The 22,452-nt window shown below is 33.8% G+C and overlaps 1 protein-coding gene across 27 annotated transcripts in view; it reads right to left on the bottom strand.

The window, feature by feature from the left end:
* LOC307189655 (uncharacterized protein) overlaps positions 1 to 22,452 on the bottom strand; it is a 2,229,222-nt gene that overhangs the window by 33,281 nt on the left and 2,173,489 nt on the right. For all 27 annotated transcript variants that reach the window (XR_013829263.1, XR_013829264.1, XR_013829268.1 and 24 more), the window contains 2 exons: positions 22,024 to 22,103; positions 264 to 322 (listed from right to left, as the gene is read on the bottom strand). The gene's annotated coding sequence lies outside the window, so the exon portion shown is untranslated. The remainder of the gene's footprint in view (positions 1 to 263; positions 323 to 22,023; positions 22,104 to 22,452) is intronic.

The raw sequence follows: 22,452 nt of genomic DNA, 5'->3' as shown, positions 1-22,452 counted from the left end.
TTAACACTGCTGTATGGTACATTTGAAAGTTGGTAAGAAAGTAAATCCTAAAAGTTCTCATCACACACACACAAAATAAACCTTTTTTGTAACTATATGAGGTGATGAATGTTAACTAAACATATTGTGGTAATTGTTTCACAGTATATGTAAGTCAAGCCATTATGCTCTACACCTTAAACTTATACAGTGTTGGATGTCAATTATATTTCAATAAAACCAGAAGAAAAAAATCCATTCTACTCAGAATATAAGGTACTCACCCATCATTAGGTGGCCATGCGGTTCCCTCATCTCCTTTTTTCTTTACACTGATGGGTAGCTGCAAAATATTATGATATGCCATGTTGGTAATCATAAAAACTTGGTTGTCCAACCAAATGTAAAAGTCTGTTATATTTCAAATACCTCTAAGGCTATGACTACAAAGTATCTTCACTCTGTGTTTCTACCCAAGTTGGAAACTCTGAAGTATAGTTGTTATTACAATATTTTGTCATTTTAATTTTTGTTCCAAAGCACGTAAGGTTGAAAAATATTTTTCTCTTGTCCACCCATTACAAGCAGTAAGAAAGCTAGAGGCTTCTTTAGTAGACAAGATCATGAGGCTATACTTTATTGTGTAGCTTATGATAGTCACAGCATTTTCTTTTAGGGTAATTTATTAGCTTGTATACCTGACAAGCACTCCAAATTCTACAACCATAATTTAAATAGATCTGAATTCAACTACCTTATGTGAAAGAGGAACTCAACCTCCTCTATGTCCTCTTATGATCATTTTTAATCTTTCAATTTAATGTATATTTCCTGTGCTTTCTACATGTCATGTATATACTAGGCACAGACAAATAGTATAAATAGAAAAATGTCATTGCTAATCTCAAAAATATTTAGAAACTACTCAGGAAAAAAGACCACTGGACAAGTATTTAAAATAAAGTATGGTAAACATAAGAAAAGGAAACCTCTTGCTTTTATGTTGATTACTCTTTAGTCTTATGCCAATCCTGGATCCTAAATTCATAGTTTGTAAATAATACTATATTGAATCAATATGGCAGTTAAATTAAAGACAACCCAGTAATAATCCACATGATCTCTCATGAAATTCTGTTTGAGAAAAAAATAGAAAAAAAGGAAAACCCTTTTTAGCTTAATAATATATCTCTTTTGATAGTTACTTTTCTGAATTTTTTGAAGATGGAATTAGTCAGTTTCCTCTAAAAGGTTAATTAATAATCTCTCTGTCAATCTTCAATAGAAAGTAGAACTTACACTATTTAAAAAAAATTTTATTGGAGTATAGTTGATTTAAAATGTTGTGTTAGTTTCTACAGTACAGCAAAGTGAATCGGTTATACATATACATATATACACTCCTTCTTAGATTCTTTTTCCCATATAGGTCATTACAGAGTATTGAGTAGAGTTCGCTGTGCTATATAGTAGGTCCTTATTAGCTACCTATTGTATATATAGTAAGAACCTACACTCTTTTTTCTTATTGTGTTATTTGGACTGACTCCCTGGATATTTGGTGGAAGGAACTCCAGGCTCCAATTTTTATTGCATCTTCATATGTTAATTTCTAAGAATACATATTTTTGGATTGTTGGTACTAGTAAGGCAGGTACTGGGGATACAAAGGTCATAATGAGGTAGGAATTAGACTGCTTATATTTATATATTGTATTATTGAATCCTACTGCATTATTTAATTAGTTATATTGTTTAATCTTCATAACAACCTCAAGTTTTGATATTTTCCCTTTCTCATTACAAAACTAAGGCTATATTACTTAGATTAAAATACAATAAATAAAATAATAAAATGAAATAAAATACCAGAGTAAGTTAATAAGAAAAATTTTTTAGCATAAGAAGTTACTTTTTTTAAACAAGTGACAGACCTGGGATTAAAAACAGAGTTCTGTTTGATGTTGAAATCTTCTTGGTATACTAAATGGCACTGACAGCTTTCAGGTCATATGAAATAAAGATGTCTGCTTTGAAATTTGAAGATTCTAAAATATAGCCAATCAATCTTTCCTGGTGACGTCCTATAATCATTTGCAACTGTATATTTGCTTGGATCCAAATACTTGCCATAATTTTATATCAGTTACTTTACGTTCCTCCTTAACACAAATGTAAGCAAAGGAGCACCCCTTGGGGTAGAGTGACTTGCCCAAGGACAGAATCCATTTGATGTATTCCAAACTAACACATAAAATTGCAGCTCTATTTACAATAACCAGGACATGGAAGCAACCAAAATGTCCATGGACAGATGAATGGATAAAGAAGATGTGGCACATATATACAATGGAATATTACTCAGCCATAAAAAGAAACGAAATTGAGTTATCTGTAGTGAGGTGGATGGACCTAGAGTCTGTCGTACAGAGTGAAGTAAGTCAGAAAGAGAAAAACAAATACCGTATGCTAACACATATATATGGAATCTAAGAAAGAAAAAACAAAAGGTCATGAAGAACCTGGGGTAAGACGGGAATAAAGACACAGACCTACTAGAGAATGGACTTGAGGATATGGGGAGGGGGAAGGGTAAGCTGTGACAAAGTAAGAGAGTGGCATGGACATATATACACTACCAAAGGCAAAATAGATAGCTAGTGGGAAGCAGCCGCATAGCACAGGGAGATCAGCTCGGTGCTTTGTGACCACCTAGAGGGGTGGGATAGGGAGGGTGGGAGGGAGGGAGATGCAAGAAGGAAGAGATATGGGAACATATGTATATGTATAACTGATTCACTTTGTTATAAAGCAGAAACTAACACACCATTGTAAAGCAATTATACTCCAATAAAGGTGTTAAAAAAAAAACAATTCAGTAAGAGAAATGTAAATTGGAAGGAACATTTTTGCTTTTTTGTTTTTGAGGATGAAGTGATTTTTAAAATTCTGTTAACCCTGGCAACTTCTAGGCAGGAGTTTGAGAGCAGTAGATATTTGGGGGGACATTATTCCTTTGCAGTTAGATCAGGTATATATAGATATAATTTACTCATTTACTCATTTTTTTTTCAGTGTGAAGATGTTGAGTTGTTTTACCAAGTCCTCCTAATTGTTACATGCAGTCGTTCAGATCACTCAGACCTGAATGTTTACAAATTAGGAAAATAATCTGATGACATATTCTAATATTTCTACCTAACTTTATGAAACTTAATAATATTCCAAAAACTTCAGAGCTCTGTAACATCTTTGTCTCTCTGACAGAACAAAGTGCTAGCATATCATCCTGAAAACTTAGATTCCCACATCACAGTTCATAAGATTCATTCACTTAACAAAGGCTTATTGATCACTTTATATATAATATGCTGGGAAGGGGTCTAAAGATGCATTTATATCTCTTGTTTCAACAGTTCTTTAGTTTGGTCTTCCTGGTTTGCACATTTTAATGCCTACACTAAATAAGGCCATGTTTAGTTAAAACAACACTACTGTAATTTAATATTATTTACTGAAATTTTAAGAATAAAGTGAATATACATTTTCTTATAAAAGATTTAATTATGTGCCTCAAATAGATATTTACCCATGTAAAGGTAATTACAAACAGAGTCCAATCACTACAAAGTATATGTGGACATTTGAAATTTTCTATTTACAGTATAATTTTTGGAAAAAAAATCAGCAGACAACATAATTTTAACTTCATTTTCTTCAGATAACAAGGCTTTAATCTGAATAGTATTAACACGTTTAACTAGCAACTCATGATTCTGAGGTCTCTGGATTATTTAGATTTACCTGTCTTTAAAAATCTGCTTGATGCTAGTGACAAAGTTACAATAGTCTAAAGGTGAATTAACACATTTTAAGAATTGTTGCAGTATCGTCAATTCATATTACACCTCAATATGTAAAGAACTGCAAAATTTCAAAGAGAGCTTTGATATGGTCCTGACCTATTCTTTTTTTTTTTTAACATCTTTATTGGGGTATAATTGCTTTACAATGGTGTGTTAGTTTCTGCTTTATAACAAAGTGAATCAGTTATACATATACATATGTTCCCATATCTCTTCCCTCTTGCGTCTCCCTCCCTCCCCCCCTCCCCCCCTCCCTATCCCACCCCTCTAGGCAGTCACAAAGCACCGAGTCGAGGTCCTGACCTATTCTTCTGAGGAACTGATAACTTTTTTAAATAGTTGAATTATAAAAACAGTCGAGAAAAAAAACAGAAAATTTGCTCATGAATGTGAAATTTTTTTTACGTTTTGAGTTATTACCAATTTACAAGGTGAAAACCCATTGTTGTAGCAGTTAAATTTGTTTATTATCATATATATTATTTTATTAACTTCTTGTTATGTGACATCAATGAAAACATAGCAAGAATTATATTACAATATCACAATATTTTACAAAAAGCAAACTTTTCCTCATGTTAACATAAACATGATCATCTAGAGAGTTGTTCTGCAACCATCTTATTCTTACTGAGCTTGCTGTTCAGAAAAATATATTTCTTGCTACCAAATTTCTCAGTAATGTGACAAGTGCACCCTAGAAATCATGTTAGAGAATAACTTGGGAAGTGCTGTCACAGGACTGCCTGAAGATCATTTGAAGGGGTTTAGGAGGAAAGGTGACAGCTACAGGAAAGTAGCTTTGGACCAGAGACAATGTTTGTTACTATTGGATTAATGATTAAGGATGCTTGGAGGTTGAAGTGAATGTCATTAACCCCCTTCTGCCAATGTTGGTAGCATAGCCAGATAGTATAAAGTGGATGATTACATTTTACACTGTCTTTTTTCATAGGATGCTTGAAATATTCTGTAAAAAGAAATGGCCTTCTATGAAGATTAATAAACACAAATGAACACAAAATGAATTCTAGAGTTAACAAGATACTGGCAATGAGAATGAGACCTAATCTCCAACGCAAGTGTATTTTAATCAGTCCTTTCTCTGGTTGATCATTTGGTTGCATCCTAGGTTGGCAATTTTGTTCCTAATGCAGAAGACTCAATAGCATTATCTCTGTGTTATTCTCTTGCATGTAGAACTTAAAATAGGAATTACAAATATTTCAGGAATAACTGCTATCCTCACTCAACTTGACAATATCTACTCTTCCACTTGCTCAGGCATCCCTGAATTATTTCTGAACCAGAGTTTCTGTGTCTTCAATACAGATATTTGTTAACATGCTGACTGATTCTACACATCCATTGCTTTCAAATATCTAATAGATACTATAGAATTTAATATTTGGGGTCCTAATATGTACCTTCATATATAAAGCTGTCATTTTTAGATATGGAAATTAAGACATTTACTAAAATGATTTGGCCAAATTCACAGAGCTGGATAGAGTCTATCAGAGGACATTGAGCAATGCCTACCAGAATTTTAATGTAAAATAAACTTCATTAAGATGATGATGTGGAAGATGAAAAAATATGCACCTTATGGCCGAAGATCAAAGCACATTAGATTTCCATTATATATTAACAGTAGTGATATGGATATAGTTACATTGCATAAAGTAAAATATAGCAGTAGTAATGGCTTGTTCATTTATTTCTTCAAGAATGTAGATTTACTTAAGCTAGCTAGCTAGCAGTGAGTTTCAGTTTATTGAGGACGATAGCCCAGGAAACAGCCTCTCAGTATCTCTGAGGAAACTACAGATGAGCATAATATAAAATATACTGATCAGGGCCCACCTGCTATGAATCTTAACTTTGCCTACTATAAATAGTAGTGTTTTAATCCTCTGCAAACCTCCCGACTTCCCTGAGGCTCAAGATGCAGTTGAACTAGATCATTCTTCCCAGCTCTGAGGTATTCTAACTCTCTAGAAGAGAAACCTTCATTTATTTAAATTCCATATACATTTTAGATACAAGGTGCCAATTCAGTGTATTTATTGTGTCAACTTACCAGCTGTAATTAACTTGAAATATTTTAAGTGACTCAAAAAAAGTGTAAAGTAGGTGAGCCCTTATCTTTACATTTTATTTTCTACTTAGCATTTACCTGGGGTATTAGATGAACATTATGTATAGTTAATCTTTACTCATTAATTAATTTTAAAAATTAATCATATGCTTACATTTAAATTAGCAAGGAAATGCAAAGAACCTAGAATAGCCAAAACATTTTGTAAAAGATGAACAAAGTTGGAGGACTAAGGTACCTGATTTCAATACCTATTATAATTGCACAATAATCAAGGCAGTGCAGAATTGGCATATAGACCATTAAATAGATCAGTGGAACAAAACAGAATAAAGATTCCAGAATTATTCTTGCACAGATATAGGCAACGGATGTTTTACAAAAAAGGGAAAAGAGTACTTCAGTAGCTGCAACACTTAACAGCCATACGTAAAACAAACAAAATAAGCCCCTTAGATTCTTATTTCATACCATGTACAAAAATTAACTCATAATGAATCATGGATCAATGTAAAACCTTAAACTATAAAATTTCCATTGAAATGAATAAGGGAAAACCTTTGTGACCTTGGGCTATACAAACTCATTTTAAGATATGATACCAAAAACAAAGCCCATAAAAGAACAAATTAATAAACTGGACTTTATTAAAATTAAAAGCATCTGTTCTTTGAAAGGAACTGTAAAAAGAATAAAAAAACAAGCAGTAGACTTGAAGAAAACAAACACATACATATACATATAATGAAGTTAGTAATGCAAAATAATTGAAAGAATTTTGGATGAAGCTTTGAAGGACAATGTAAATATAGGGCAAAATGGAGACAGAATGAGAAAGAAAGAAGTAGAAACAAACATATTTAATTAGCACTATACTGTAAATTTAAAGAAGCAAAGCAGTTTCATTAACCTCTTATTTGTTTTATTGTCATTTGGTTACTGAATATTGTAACTACAGACCACACAAGGTCAAATAATATTGCTTATGGTCTCTAGAGTTTGGGCAGTTTTAATTGCACATTGGAAAACAAATATGTTTATGCTTTGCACTGTGTGTAGTGTTTAAACGAAGGGAAAGGAAGCATCTGGAGTGTCATAAAATGAGAGACATAACTGCAAAAAATTAATCAGCTGCTATCTTTCATTATCGTAAGGCCTAATGACTTTCAAAAGAGCAGCGGATCTGTGTTTATTTGGACATTGACATTAAAATATTTTAGGTACATTATAGCATTACTCTGGCCTAACAATCTGCCTTATTGAAAACAAAAATATCATATTATTAAAAACAATATTGAGGAAGAAAGTAAGAATGTCTAGCGGCCAGTTTGTAAATTCCCATTTCCTTTTGCCAGGAAATATTTTATTCTAATTGTAGCAAGTAGGTGTTAAAGATGCAAATGTTTTACAGGTTATTTTATTACATTGTATTGTATTATGTTGTATCGTATTAGAATTCCCCCACCTAGAATATTCTTTTTAAAGCTTTTGACTCTGGGCTTTTTTTCCCTTAGCCCTCTCTGCCTGTTTAAATCCTATTCTTCAGTACTCAGCATAAGCATCATCTCTTCTAAAAACAATCTCAAATCCCCAGGCTGGTTTTAGTACTCCTTCTGTTTGCTAAATATGTTATCTCACAGTTACCACTTCTGTAGTGTTTAGTCTACTACATTATCTGTTATCTCTTCTGTCTCCTCCGCTGGAACAACCTGTACCAGTAACCATGAATCCTTCACCTATATTCATGGACATGCATAGAAACTACTAAACACCCAACACATATTTGATTGAAAGGAAGGGGTGCGATGCTTTTGTTCCAAACTCTTACTGAAAAGATATACTGAAAAGATGAAATTTAAATAAATGTATAGCCTCCCAAATAATCAGGAAAGTCAACCAGTTGCATCAAAGAGTTATGGAAATTAAAGAGCTCTTTTGTTCAAATCAATAACACATCTAATATAGCCAGAGAAACCAGCAGACATAGAAGAGCTGCTGAAGAAACGCATATTTATATAACAAGGTAGCCTTGGACAGCTCCTAGAAGCCATTAGCTGGAGTCTGCAGTATGGTGTCTGAAATGGTAACTCACTGGCTGATCCTCTTCCCCCTCATACAAAACCAGCTCTATTGTGGTTTGCTTACAGGGTTAGTATAGCTAGTAATACCAGCCCTCAAAGCAAAATGAAGAATTTGTGTATGGAGTCCCCTAGAAAGTAGGATAGGGTTATAAAAAAAAAAAAGATGGTATTTTGGGTCACTTTAGTCTGTTCCAAGTGGTGTATACAGCTCACAGACTGTAAAAATATCTTATCCACTTATCACAAAGCTCACAATTGCGAGCTTTGCCACTCGCAATTGCATTTCCTTCTCGAGAAAGAGTGATCTCTATAAGGAAACCCATTAGTTTCCAATACTGATAATTTATTATTACTAATTATTAATGATCACTATTATTTACATGAATAGACAATGAATTATCACTAGATATGTGAGGACAATGAAGAGAGAGAAAACAGAAAGGCCAAAGAAACCAACGTTCAAGAAAATAGAAAATGGAAAAAAAATATATAGTTTATATTGTCAGAAATTCAAAAAGAGTTCACATTCATAAAGCAAAAATAGGCTTCTCTGAATAAAAGAACATTTGTTTTGTTTTTCCTTTCCATCTGTGTTATCTTCAGTAGATCTTGTGACATTTTCTGTGCCTATAACAGTGCCTGGTGATGCATGTACTAAGTTTTTCTGCCCATCTGTGCTCTTATTGCAAGGTAGTTAAAAGCATTAAGAAATATCACACTAACTTCTTCAATGGATAAAAAAATGGCAAAATCTAAGCATTTATTCTTCAACAAAGGAATCCATTCAGTAAATATTTATTAAGCACCAATGTGTGTCAAATACTTTTGCAGGTTCTAAAAATGCATCAGTGGGAGGAAAAAAAGTTACTTATTTTCTTCATGGAACTTACATTTTACTGAGACAAAAATGAAATTATCTGATGTGATAAGTTCAAAGAAGAAAAATAAGATAGGTAATGGGAAGAGAGAAAGATGATGTATTTTGATTATATTCTTGAGGAAGACTTTTCTGATAAAATCATATTTAGCACTGACTTGACAACAAAGGGTTTGTGAACCATGAGTAAAGAAATTTCCAGGCAGAAGTAACGGCAAGTGTAAATCCTGTGACAAAAATCATGTCTTGTCACATTCAAAGAATAATAAGCTGAAGTGGCAGTGGGGAGTGAAGTAAGAGCTGAGTCAGAGAGGCCACAAAGGAAGGGTTGTGTAAGACCTCCCAGCTGTTGGCTTTGAAAATTCATTATGGTGGGGCAAGGGTGGAGGCAGGGAGAACAGTCAGAAGATCATTGCAATAACCCTTTTGAACCACGGCCCTCAGATTCTGGATATATTGTGAAAGGAGAGCTGACAGAATTGGATGCGAAGTGTGAAAATAAGTGGGTAAGATTTAATGTTATTTTCCTGTCATTCTCTGAGATACATATCTACATACTTCACTATTGGAGCTTATTTGGATGAAAGGAGAAGCAAGGAGGTAGGGGAAAGAAAATAATAAGGATAACTAACATTTACTAAACATGTATTTTGTGCTAGCAAACTTCTAAGTGCTTTTCACATATCATATCATTAGATATTCACAATAATTCTCTGAGATAGATACTATTAAAAACTACAGCTTCAGGTAAAGAAACTTAACCTTAGTGATGATATATCCCCAGCCTTAAGTTAGTACACCTGGTAATTGGAGGCAGATGATGACATCAAGCCACCTGACTTCAAGTCCAAAGTATTATCAATATGTGAAGAATGAAGATGTGGTTTCTCCCTTGTACACTGTTGGTGGGAAAGTAAATTGGTGCAGCCACTGTGGAAAACAGTATGGAGGTTTCTCAAAAAACTAAAAGAACTACCCAGCAATTCCACTCCTGGGTATATATCTGAAAAAAATAAAAACACTAATTTGAAAAGATACATGCACTCCAATGTTCACAGAAGCATTATTTACAATTGCCAAGATATGGAAGCAACCTAAGCGTCCCTCAACAGACGAATGGATAAAGGAGATGTGAGATATATATATATATATATATACACACACACACACACACACACACACACACACACACACACACACACACACACACATTTTTATAATGGAATACTATTCAGCCGTAAAAAGGAATGCAATTTTGCCATTTGCAGCTTCATGGATGCACTGGGAGGGTATTATGTGAAGTGAAATAAGTCAAACATAGAAAGGTAAATACTATGTATGTGGAATCTAAAAAATACAACAAACTAGTGAATGTAACGAAAGAAGCAGACTCACAGACATAGAGAACAGACTAGTGGTTACTGGTGAGGAGAGGGAAGGGGGAGGGGCAATTTAGGGGTAGAAGATTAAGAGGTACAAACTATTATATATAAAATAAACTACAAGGATATATTAAAAAACATGGGGAAAATAACCAATATTATGTAACAATTGTAAATGGAATATAACTTTTAAAAATTGTATAATAAATAAATACACTGATAAAGAACAATAACAAAAATAGGCCATCCACTTTGTCACAAAATGCTACCTGCCACACACTTTACAGAGGCACTCCTGTTTAATCATCACTATGAAGTAACTATTAGGAAACCAATACTTAGAGAGGATATTAAACCTAGCAAAAATCAGAGGCTTCAAACACTGATAATTATACTTCTAGTTTAAGGTAATATGTATATGATATTAATTGAGCTGTTACAAAAAAAGAGGGAGACTTTACATCCAGATGTTTTAGGAAATGCTAGATTAGTTTGTTTTATTGATTGCGGGAATTTTTATAATCTTTGAACACTGTTATTATTCAAAAGGAGTTTGGCATGCAAAGTTTCTGAGGCTTTTATTTGACCAGGCCCTTATTTTCAGAAAATATGTATATTAATTTAGAAAATATACATTGTACATTTCTGCTTAAAATAGAATATAGTACTAGAACACAGGAATGATAAAATTGCTCATTAGTGTGCTACTTATACCTTGAATTTAACAGAAGGAAAGAAACATGAAAAGAGAGTGATATTAACCTAGTTTTGAATCTTATGGCTTGTGATTTGTGTCTTAAACTAGCAGTGCCCCAGGATTAGATTATACAAAGGCACTTTCAAGGATGCATAATCTGGTGCAATTTTCAGGTATAAGCTAGAAATGTAATCAGCAGTTCTGTCAAACATTTATGTCCTGATACCTTGTAGCAAGGTGAATGAATGAAAACAGGATTGACTCTGCATCTTACATGCTTTTGATTCCTTCTATTTTGAAACAAGGGAATGAAATTGCTGTGTTTAGAAACACATAAAATTAAGAAATAAACTAGTGGTAAAAATAAATTGGTTTTAATTCACACATATCTTTATTTCTTTTTGAGTTTGAGAAGATAATGAATTTAAGGCATAAAATTAAATATATGGTAAAAATAGAATGGCTCAGGAACTGAAATTAGACAAAGCTCTACTTGAGAAATATGTATCTATTGGGTATTTTTAATACACCATATTATTAAATGACTTCATAATTTTTCTTGAAATTGATGAATATAATTCTCTCCAGATAGACAGATAGATAGGTAGACAGATAGATAGGCAGACAGATACATAAATGGACAGTGTGACTGACTTTTGTTTTGCGGTGATGGTTTCTCCTCTTTCCCTGTTTTTTTGTTTGTTTGTTTTTATTTTTTGCTTTTTTTAGGAATTATAACTTTAACACAACTAAGATATACCTAATTCCTTATGTCATAGCAGTTTCTAGCCGTATTTTTATCTAGACCCTCAAGCATTACTTTTTAATATGGAAACCTAGGAGTCTTACAGCAGTGTTTTTCAAACTGTGAACTGACCCATTATGGGTTATGATGGAGTAGTGGGTCATGAGATCAAGTTAGGAGGTTAGGCAACAATTTTTTAAATAAAATAGAATACGATAGAACAAAACAGCGAAATTCAGAGTGCGCAGCATATAGTATATATATATAGTATAGGTGTTGTCTCATGAACATTTTATTTCCTTTGTGTACATAAGTGTGTGCATGTACACAGAGTTGTTAAACTATACTTATACTATACATAGATATTTAAAGTTTTGATAGCCACTGTGTGAGAATTTATGGTTCTACCTCACTTATTTCACTAAAATGGTCTTCAAAACTCTAAAAATGGTCTTCAAAACTCTGTTTATGCACATTTTCTGGGGAAAAGTGTTTTGCCTTTCATCTGAGGTTTATATATTTTTTTCAAAAAGCCCAAGAGACATACTTATCATAAAGCAAATTTAATTATTATATTTGTAGTTTTAGAACAGGTATATTTTGAAATATGAATATAATAATTTATATTCATATGTCTATTTTACAAACAAATGTACCCGAAATAATTGATTCTTTGTTCCCAACTTAAATTTACATTCTAATTAGGTTATATATAAAATTTATTTATATAAATAAAAATTTATTTATATAAATAAAAAATTTTATTTATATAAAAATGAAAGAACATTTAGACTTATAAAGGTGTGAGTAAAGCATATTATGTATTTTATTTTTCCTAAAATTATTTACTTCTTAAAACAGCAGCATTTCATGAATTAAATTTATATAAATATTACATTGCTAGGCTTATGATAATAGATATACAATGTAATAAGTACATAATGAGAATGGTGGCCTATGAAAGGATAGAGATGAAGGACTATTTTATTAAAGATTTAAAAGTGACCTAAGAGAAAAAGAAAAGTAATGCATTCTGAACAATAATTTTGTGCCACCCACCGTGCTAAAGATTTTATACCACTGATTTTCAGCACATAGGCAACCCTGTAAAGTGGATAACTTACATTTTGCAAATAAGGAAATCGAGGCTCAATGTAGTTAAGGTTTTTGGCCACAAGTCACAAAACTGGTAAGTTTTGCACAGGATAGTGAGAGGGAGAAAGAATTCTCAATTCTAGTTTTCATCCGCAGATAACTTTAGGAATGTATGGTATAGGCCCCCCTTTTACCTAACACCATCCCATTCTATGGACTAAATTGGAAGTTGAATTACTGTAGAAAACAACCAGCCCTGTACAAGGAAAATTACATTCTTTAGCTCCACCAAATTTATTCTAGTACACTAAGGCCTCAAATGAGAAAGGAGTGATTTAGCAGCATTTGTTAACAAGAGGAATTGAATAGAGCTGGAAGAGACACATATAAACAAACAAGCAAATGTTCAGTTTTAATGCAAATTTTGGGTGATGGCAGTATTTGTCGCTTGGGCAAACACCATCACCAGAGAAACAGATAACACATATACTGAAGCAAAGATCAGATCTAAGTTAAGAAATCAAAATCTGGAGGAGTAGTGGGTGCTGTGATATACTTTCCAGATTCTCATTCAAGACTAAAGGGCTTATTTCCCCATCTGTTGTGAGTATTGCCGGCTGATGGCTTTCAACTGCCAGCCCTCTCTGGAAGTTGCCCTGGGTTGGAGAGACTGCATTAATTCTCTGTGGGCAGCCCACATTGGATGATTAGTAGCTTCTAGAGCAGAAAGGACTTGTTCTCTCACCGTAACACAGAATAATCTAAGGGGTCCATCTGGTTTCAGAAACTCCTTCTCTAACATCTGGTCACCTGAGGCTTTTGTTGAGACCACCTTGCAGCCTGATCTCTTCCTCTGCCCAACCTTGCAGCTTCTCTCCTTCCTCTTCTACAGTGATGATCTCCAAAACACTCCCTGACCAACTTCCTAGAATGTATGCCCCACCTCACAGTCTGTTTTCTGGGGAACCCAAGCTTCAGGGAGGTCTACAATAATCTGAGTCCCTATACCCTGTCAGCTACCAAGGGATCCACGGAATTAAGCAAGCAAGGTTAATTGGTTAAAATGATTAGACAAATGGTCACACTCACTCAAAAGATGAAAAACATGTAGATGTGGGACAGCAAGTACTCAAAGAAGGAAAAGGAGAAGCCCTGGATAGTGGTCAAGTCTGTTCAGATGAAGCCAAGTAGAAAGAAAAAATGGCTGCCAAAGTTGTCCACATCCTCATCTCCAGAACCTATGAGCATGTTACCTTATATGGCAAAAGGGACTTTGCCAATGTGATTAATGTTAAGGACCTTGAAATGGGGAGATGGTACTGGATATCCAGGGATCCCAGTCTAGTCATAGAGATCTGTAAATACAGAAAGCTTTTCCTAACTGTGGTCAGAAAAGGAGTTGTGAGAATGATTAGAGGGATGCAACATTGCTGGATATAAGATAAAGGATCGGGGGCAAGAGTCAAGGAATTTGGTTAGCCATTAAAAGCTGGGAAAGCCAAGGAAACATTCTTCCCTAGAGATGCCACAAAAAAATACAGCTCTGCTGGCACATTGATTCTAGCCCAATAAGGCTTCTGTTGCAATTCTAACCTACAAATCTATAAGATAATAAATTTGCATTGTTTAAACTACCTTTTTTGGACGATTTATTACAGCAGCAGTAATAAACTAATATATATTTGGTACCAGGGGTGAGGTGCTGCTATAACAAATATCTAAAAATGTGAAAATGTATTTGGAATTGCACAATAGGGAGAGACTGGAAGAATTTTGTAGAGAATGATGGGAAAAGGCTAGATTTCTCTGAAGAAACTGTTAGTAGAAATATTGATGGGAACTATTCTTAATGAGGACTCAGAAAGAAGTGAGAAGCAGAACTGAGAAAACATAAATCATCTTACAGGATCCAAAATCATTGTGAACAGACTGTTAAGAAAAATATGGATGTTAATGGAACAGCTGCTGAAGGCTGAGAAGGAAATGAGGAACATGTTACTGGAAACTAGAGGAAAGAACATCTTTGCTGCATAGTTGCAGAATGCTTAGCAGAACTGTGTCCTTCAGTTATGTGGAGAGCAGAACTGGTAAATAATGAAACTGTACATTTAACTGAGGATATTTCTAAGCAGAGTGTTGAAGATGCAGCCTGGTTTCTTCTTGCTGCTTATAGTAAAATATTAGTGGAAGGAGATTAACTGAGGAAGAACAATTAAAATAACAAAAAAGAAAAACAAACAAAAAAACGTACAAAAAAGCATGTCAGTATTGGATGATTTTGGAAATTCTAAGCCTATTCAGATTGTAGAATAAAAAGTACTAAAGAGATTTGCTGCCTGAAAATCATGACCTAGAGGAAAAAGCCAAGCATGAGGTGCTGCCATCTTTTGTTAATACCTCAGAAAAATCAAAAGGTTATAATGTTCATTCACACAAACGGCTCTTTGAGGAGATTAAAGTTCATCTCACAGATCACTTTAATATAACTAGAAAACATTTAGGAAGTTTTAGGGCATAATTCTTCAGTCATTCCCCAAAAAACAAAAAAAGCAAAGATAGAGATTGGGTTATCTAGGAAAGATCTGTGGAAGAACTTCTTGTCTAATGGAGTGAATCCCATGACATATACAGGAGAGCCGCAAGAGTCTCCAGAACTAGCCAGCAGAAACAATGCTTGCTGGGAATGAAAGGGATGGAGTACAAAATTAAAGAAGGCTGGTAGAACCATAAATTTCTACAGGCAGGAAATAGGTTGATAAAACTACCGAGCTACAAAACATGTACTATCATTTATGAAAAATGGAGGATACCTAGGAGGGCAGAGCCAACAGCCCAAATAACTTGAGCCACATAGGATTAATCCCAGCACATAAAATCTAATGGATTCCATATATATGTGTTAGCATATGGTATTTGTTTTTCTCTTTCTGATTTACTTCACTCTGTATGACAGACTCTAGGTCCATCCACCTCACTACAAATAACTCAGTTTTGTTTCTTTTTATGGCTGAGTAATATTCCATTGTATATATGTGCCACATCTTTATCCATTCATCTGTCAATGGACACTTGGGTTGCTTCCATGTCCTGGCTATTGTAAATAGTGCTGCAATTAACATTGTGGCACATGACTCTTTGGGGCAGGACAGAAATAAAGATGCAGATGTAGAGAATGGACTTGAGGACATGGGGAGGGGGAAGGGTAAGCTGGGACGAAGTGAGAGAGTGGCATGGACATATATACACTACCAAATGTAAAATAGATAGCTAGTGGGAAGCAGCCGCATAGCACAGGGAGATCAGCTCGGTGCTTTGTGACCACCTAGAGGGGTGGGATAGGGAGGGTGAGAGGGAGACGCACGAGGGAGGAGATATGGGGATATATGTATATGTATAGCTGATTCACTTTGTTATAAAGCAGAAACTAACACCATTTAAAGCAATTATACTCCAATAAAGATGTTTTAACAAAAAGTTATTATTAAAAAAAATCTAATGGAGTTTTCCTAGCTCAATTTTGGAATTGCTTGGGTCCAGTAACTCTTTTTCCTTCTATTTTTGACTATCTTGAACCAGAATTTCTATAACTGTTATCCTATGCCTTGTCTCACCATATTATTTTAGGAATAGATAACTGCTTCTTAAGATCCATGACTTCATAGATGAACAGGATGCCCCAGTAGGGATTATTACCAGAATATTACCCATATCTAATTTAGATGATTTAGATGATGAGATTTTAGACTTTTGGCTAATTAGATTTAGATGAGATTTTGAACTTGAGTTGATGTAATGGGTTGAGACTTTTTATAATGTTGTGATAGATTGAGTATATTTTGTATATGGAAAGAATAAGAATCTTTGGGGGACAGACTATGGTAAGCAGAATAATGGGCCCCTAAATGTGTCCACATCCTTATCACTGGAACATGTAATCATGTTGTCTTTACATGGGAAAATGAATTTTGCAGATGTGATTAAGGTTAAGGATTTTGAGATGGGACATTATCCAGGATTATCTAGAGGGGTTCAACCTAATCATATCAGTCCTTAAAGAACCTTCTCTGGCTGAAGTCAGGGTCAGAGGAAGATTTGACTTCAAAAGAATGGTCAGAGAGATGCAAGACCGAGGAAGTGGGTACAGAGCCAGGGAATGTATATGTTCATTGGAAGCTGGGAAAGGGAAGAAAATGGATTCTCTGCTAGAGCCTCCAGGAAGAAACACAGCCTTCCTCACACGTTGATTTTAGCCCATTGAGACCCATGTTGGACTTCGCACCTACAGAACTATAAGATAGTACATTTGCATTGTTTTAAACCATGAATTTTGTATAATTTTATAGCAACAATAGAAATATAATACAACATTTTAAACTATCATCCACTGTAGTATTTGGGACACCAGTGAGAGAGATTAAAGTCTTAAGTATGGCAATTGAAAATGTAGTGAGTCAATATGGTGTTTTAGGAGTCAATATGGTGTCTCCTTTGAAACATCTCTATAATAGTTGGAACAGAAAAAAATACAGATGTATGAAAATATAAATTAATGTTTGTCTATAATCCTAAATTCAAACCTTATGTATATGTTACATATATTCCTTCTCACTTTTGATCTAAATTATTCCCATGAAATTTGGGGTGCTTCTTTGTACAAAGAATTTATATTCACTTTCATTATTTTATATTTCTCTTTGTATATGGAGCCTGAATGGGTTTATCCTGTCCTTTTCATAATACAGGTACTTCACTGACTGTAATTATAAAGCTTTTCTCCTTTTAGAATATTTTTCTTTTCACTAAATTGAAAAGAAATTGCTTCTTTGATCTCATCTGATGTATTTGAAACGCTTATATTGTAAAAATGCTGACAGACCTGTTCTCCAGAAAGAACAGTGTCACATTTGGGGTTTTTTTGTGGGGGGAGATATTGGGGGGAATGCTTATAGAGAGTGGGGTTTCACTGTTGCAAAATTAATTGTTCTGAAGTAAACAGACAGAATTAACAAGTAAATTTGGAACAGTTATAGAATTCATGCATAATCCAGATTGCTGGAAATGTTTCACACAGATATTCAGTGTATAAGATAGTTTTAATGCATCATGTAAATAGAAATGCAGAATAAGCATTGTGTTTGCATTTGTAGAAAAATAAGTAAACATTCGCTGTTTGGAGAAAAATTTTCTAATCTTTAAGGTGAAGTGAAATTTCCTGTAATTCCTTTCATGATTTATTGATGTCTTAAGGGCCATACTTAACTATAATTTTTGTCTGTGATATTTCAGGTCAACCTTTTTTTGTTTTTCTTTTCTGGTCTTTCACCATAGGATCTTTGGTAATTTTTTCAAATAAAGAAAATAGGTATGGATTCACTTCACTGAACACACATGTGTATACACACACACACACACACACACATTTTTGATTGCTATTTTGGCTAGAAAATTTTTAGAACAAATTAATTTTCTCAGAATTTTAAAGAAAATTTAACATTATTTTCTATCTTCATATGTTATTGATTAGAAGTTATGCCAATGACTTGCATTCATTTGTAGGTAACCAATTTCATCTTCCTGAAAGGAATATCATCATAAATGGAGTTCTGAAATATATAGGTGCATATTATTTATCATTCCTTCTGTCTATAACAAAGCATACTGTTTCATTTTGAAAATATAAAATTGCTAAGATGTTTTAGATTATAAACATACTCTTCTATTAATTAAGTGTATTAATGCTCCATGTCTCTCAATGTTTTTATATTTTCCGTTGTTTTCTTCTTGTCTTGGATTCTAGGAATTTTTTCTCCCAACAAAACGTGTGATAGCTGCATTCATCCTATTATTTATGCATTCTATTTAAGCTTTATTTTGTAATTTTATTTTAAATTCCCAGTTCATTTTTGTTGTGCTTCTTTACTCCTTATTTTATAGAGACAATGACTATTCATACCTTTCTGCGTACACTGACTAGAGGTTTTTAAATTCTTATTTTATGTCCTCTGAGTTGGGTTTTCTGTTTGCACATCTTGCTCTTTTTTCAAATAGGTGGGTTTTTCTGATTTTTGTTTTGCCTAAATTGCCAGGTGATTAGGATTGTTCGCCACATTTTTGAGTGGAAAATCAGGCTGATCAATAGATGTGTTTTCTCTGCGTATATGCAGGCCTCTTTTCCCAATAGTTCCCTCCCCTAGATGTGCATAATCAGCAGATTCTATTAAAATGGTCTGCTAGGTTTGTAGTATATGCCAATAAATAGGTTTTGCTCTAGCATGTTATGTATCAGACAAACTAGGCACCCACCAATTTCCAGAATAAGAAGGTAAATTTCTTTTATGTATAGAACTATTTTTTCTCTTTTTGATTATTTAAAAAGTCCAGCTATGCCCACTTTTTCTTCTGATCCTAATACCTGCACATGGGCCCTTCCTTTGGGTAGAACTTAGGCTTGCTTTAGAAAGAAAATGTTCATAGGACAGTAAGGTAGGCACAGCTTTTAAGAATAGGATATATTTTACCTAGAACTTGGCATGTCTGAAAATTTCTTTCCCTCTTGCTGACATTTTCTCCAGCTTGTGTTGTACGTATTGGAGCTATGATGCTTTTGCTTTGCTTTTGATCTAATCTCATTTGCCTTCTATATTTCAGAAATTCTTTAATTTTCTGGCTCACTAGTGGTGCCTCTTCATATTAGGGAGACATATTCTGTCACAGGAGTGGAAGTTCAGGATGCCATGATTTAATCCACACAGCAACTCTGTAAGAATTTTTTTTTAACTTTTCTTTTAGTCAAGAAACTGAGGGCTGGATAAATGTCTATGTGTCATAGTTTTTGAGTGATTGAGCTGTGATTTGACCTCAGATTCTCTGTCTCCATATTCTCATCTCTCATCCCTAACTAGAGATGATCTTGTATTGCATTCCATTTCAATCAATTCCATTGAATTCAGCAAAACATATTCTGAATACCTATAATTCTGAATACCTATAATACCTATAATTCTGAATACCTATATAATAATAAACTGCTTGTGACAGTCTTATACAAGCAATGAAAATATAGATATGGCTAAGACAAAGATCCTGTCTTCAATTAATTCACAGTTTTATATGTGGAACTTAGTAAAGAAGGAAAATAAGAGAATGCAAAGACTTAATTTACTTACTGTACAATTTTTCCTAAGATTGTTCTGGTATAGGTAAATTAAAAAGCAAATGTAATTGAAAAAAAAACATTTGTTATGAATACTCTATATATGTTGGAGAAAATAATGAGCATGCTTCTTTTTATGTCTTGATATCATTTATAAAATAGTGCATATTTGAAGTAATATGCAAATGATAGAAATAAAGCTAGTCATATACACATTATAAGGATTAATTTAACCTACCTCCTACTTGTCAGAGTTAACCTGCAACAAGGAGGCAAGTGGAATAACAAGTAGTGTTACTCATAAATAAAATGCATAAAAATATATTCAGGAAAACCAATGCTGTTTGCTTAACTGTCTAATTTACACCTTGCCTGTATCAGTTTGAGTAAATTATATTTTCAAAGTTCCATGAAATGTGAGATCTTAGACAGCACTTAATTGCCTGTCTTTAGCTTTAGAGAAACTGAAATGGAAGAAAGACTTGTCCTGGGACACACATAAATGTAGATGCAGAGCCATGCCCACTCCATAAATTGCTTCCCCTAACCCCTTGTTTTAATGGAGTGGGAGGATAGGAGATCTCTGAGTCACTTAATTTTCCACATTTTTTCCTTGAGGGAAACTTTTCCTTCGGTATTGTGGGAATATGATATCCCAGTCTATTATTATGATTCCCTTGAAAAACAACTTAGGATAAGAAGGGCTAGACAATAATAAAACAAACTGAACCTGAAGAGATTTTTTTCTTATACGTAATCAGATTTGTTTCATTAAAAGCACAAACTAGAGGATATCTAATAAAATCAATGAGGATTTTTTGGTTGTTGACATCTATCATATTGAAAGGAATACTGCCAATGTTTTCCCCTATAAGAATTTCTGCAGGAAATAGACTCATATCCTCATATTGTGCAGTGTAGTCTTATTTTTTCACTCATCCTACTCTAGTGCCAAAGTAAATTAGGTGGCTGAGAAAAGTGAGACACCACTAATGACTGAAAGTAAGTAGCATTTTTCATGGAATCCAATGCTGATGAAGGGAAAGAACAATATTAAGAGATACATTCCTATAAGTACTGAGGATCTAAGGAAGGAAAAAAAATTGTGACTTGTGCAATGTATGTGCCTTTCACTTACTTAAGATTCAAATTACATTTCAGTAGAATATCAGCACTAGTCAAACACCACAGACATAACTGTTGTAGACAGGACCCAACTTAGGTTGCTGAGTAGCACGTGAAAATTTGAGAAGAAACAAGATATTATCGTAGTTTCAAAGTATCTACCCCAAGGTATTTACTAACTACAAATGGAAAGATAGTAACCCACAAGCACTATTTAACCAAGGGATCAAAGTTAACATCACCAGTAAAAAGGCAAAATGATACCATGCATTGAGAACTCAGGACACATTGTCATTTCCGTGGTAGTTATGCTCATCATGCTTAACCTTAGTCCAGTCATGAGGAAATATTAGACAAATGTAAATTGAAGGACATTCTACAAAATAATTAAACAGTAATGCTATTCAGAAGTGTCAGGATTATTAAAAAAAAATAAGGAAAGACTAAGGAACTGTTGTAGCTTGACAGACTAAGGGGAAAAAGTACAATGCAGGATCCTGTATTGGATCCTGAAACAGAAAGAGGACATTGGTGGAAAAACTGGTGAAATTTGAATGTGATCTGTAGGTTAATTAATAGTATTATAACTATGCTTGTTTCTTGGTAGTATTGATCATTTTGTCAGAAGCTGATGAGAGATGTACAGGAACCTATTCACAACCTGTAAGTCTAACATTTCAAAATTAAAAGTTAAAAAAAAGTTTTAGCATGAGAATACAGATTTTGAGGGAACACATTTTTCCAACTAACTTTTAAAATTTCACTGTTAGAAAAAGTCTACATTTGGGGGCTACTGTTTACTTCTGTCAGGACATATAGTACAAATGTTTATGTGAGGAAGAAAATTAGGCCTATAGGGAGAGTGGGTGAGAGAAACTTGGAAGGTTTGAAGGCTCTTTCATTTAAGGGTATGTCTACTTACCATTCTTCATCACAAATGGAAGGTGGTGTGCTGGAAAAATAACATGGAGCTCCAAGGCCCGGAAGCAGCATGGGGTAGAGCTTGGAGAAAGCATGATATAGATAAAAGACCATAAGTTTCAGAAGCAGACCAATCACTTTTCAAATCTTGAATCTTCTGCTTGATAACTGTGTGACAAGTTTAACCATAAGTTACTACTACTACTACTACTACCACTACCACTACTACTGCTGCTTATCCTCCTCCATTTTTATTTTAGATAAAAATACTTATCTTGTAGGTTTCCCAGATTACTAAAGTAATGTAAATATTGTATAAATAAGAACTACTAACCCCATGTCTACTTAAAGCCATACATTTCTTATTAAATTAACATAGCATCATTATACGAAGTTTAAAAGAAGAGAAAAATCACATACATTTTCATTG

The sequence above is a fragment of the Stenella coeruleoalba genome, assembly GCF_951394435.1.
Source record: "Stenella coeruleoalba genome assembly, chromosome: 7".
Classification (NCBI taxonomy): domain Eukaryota; kingdom Metazoa; phylum Chordata; class Mammalia; order Artiodactyla; family Delphinidae; genus Stenella; species Stenella coeruleoalba.
Note: the sequence above shows the minus strand (reverse complement) of the source record. Positions and strands in the feature narration are given on the sequence as shown.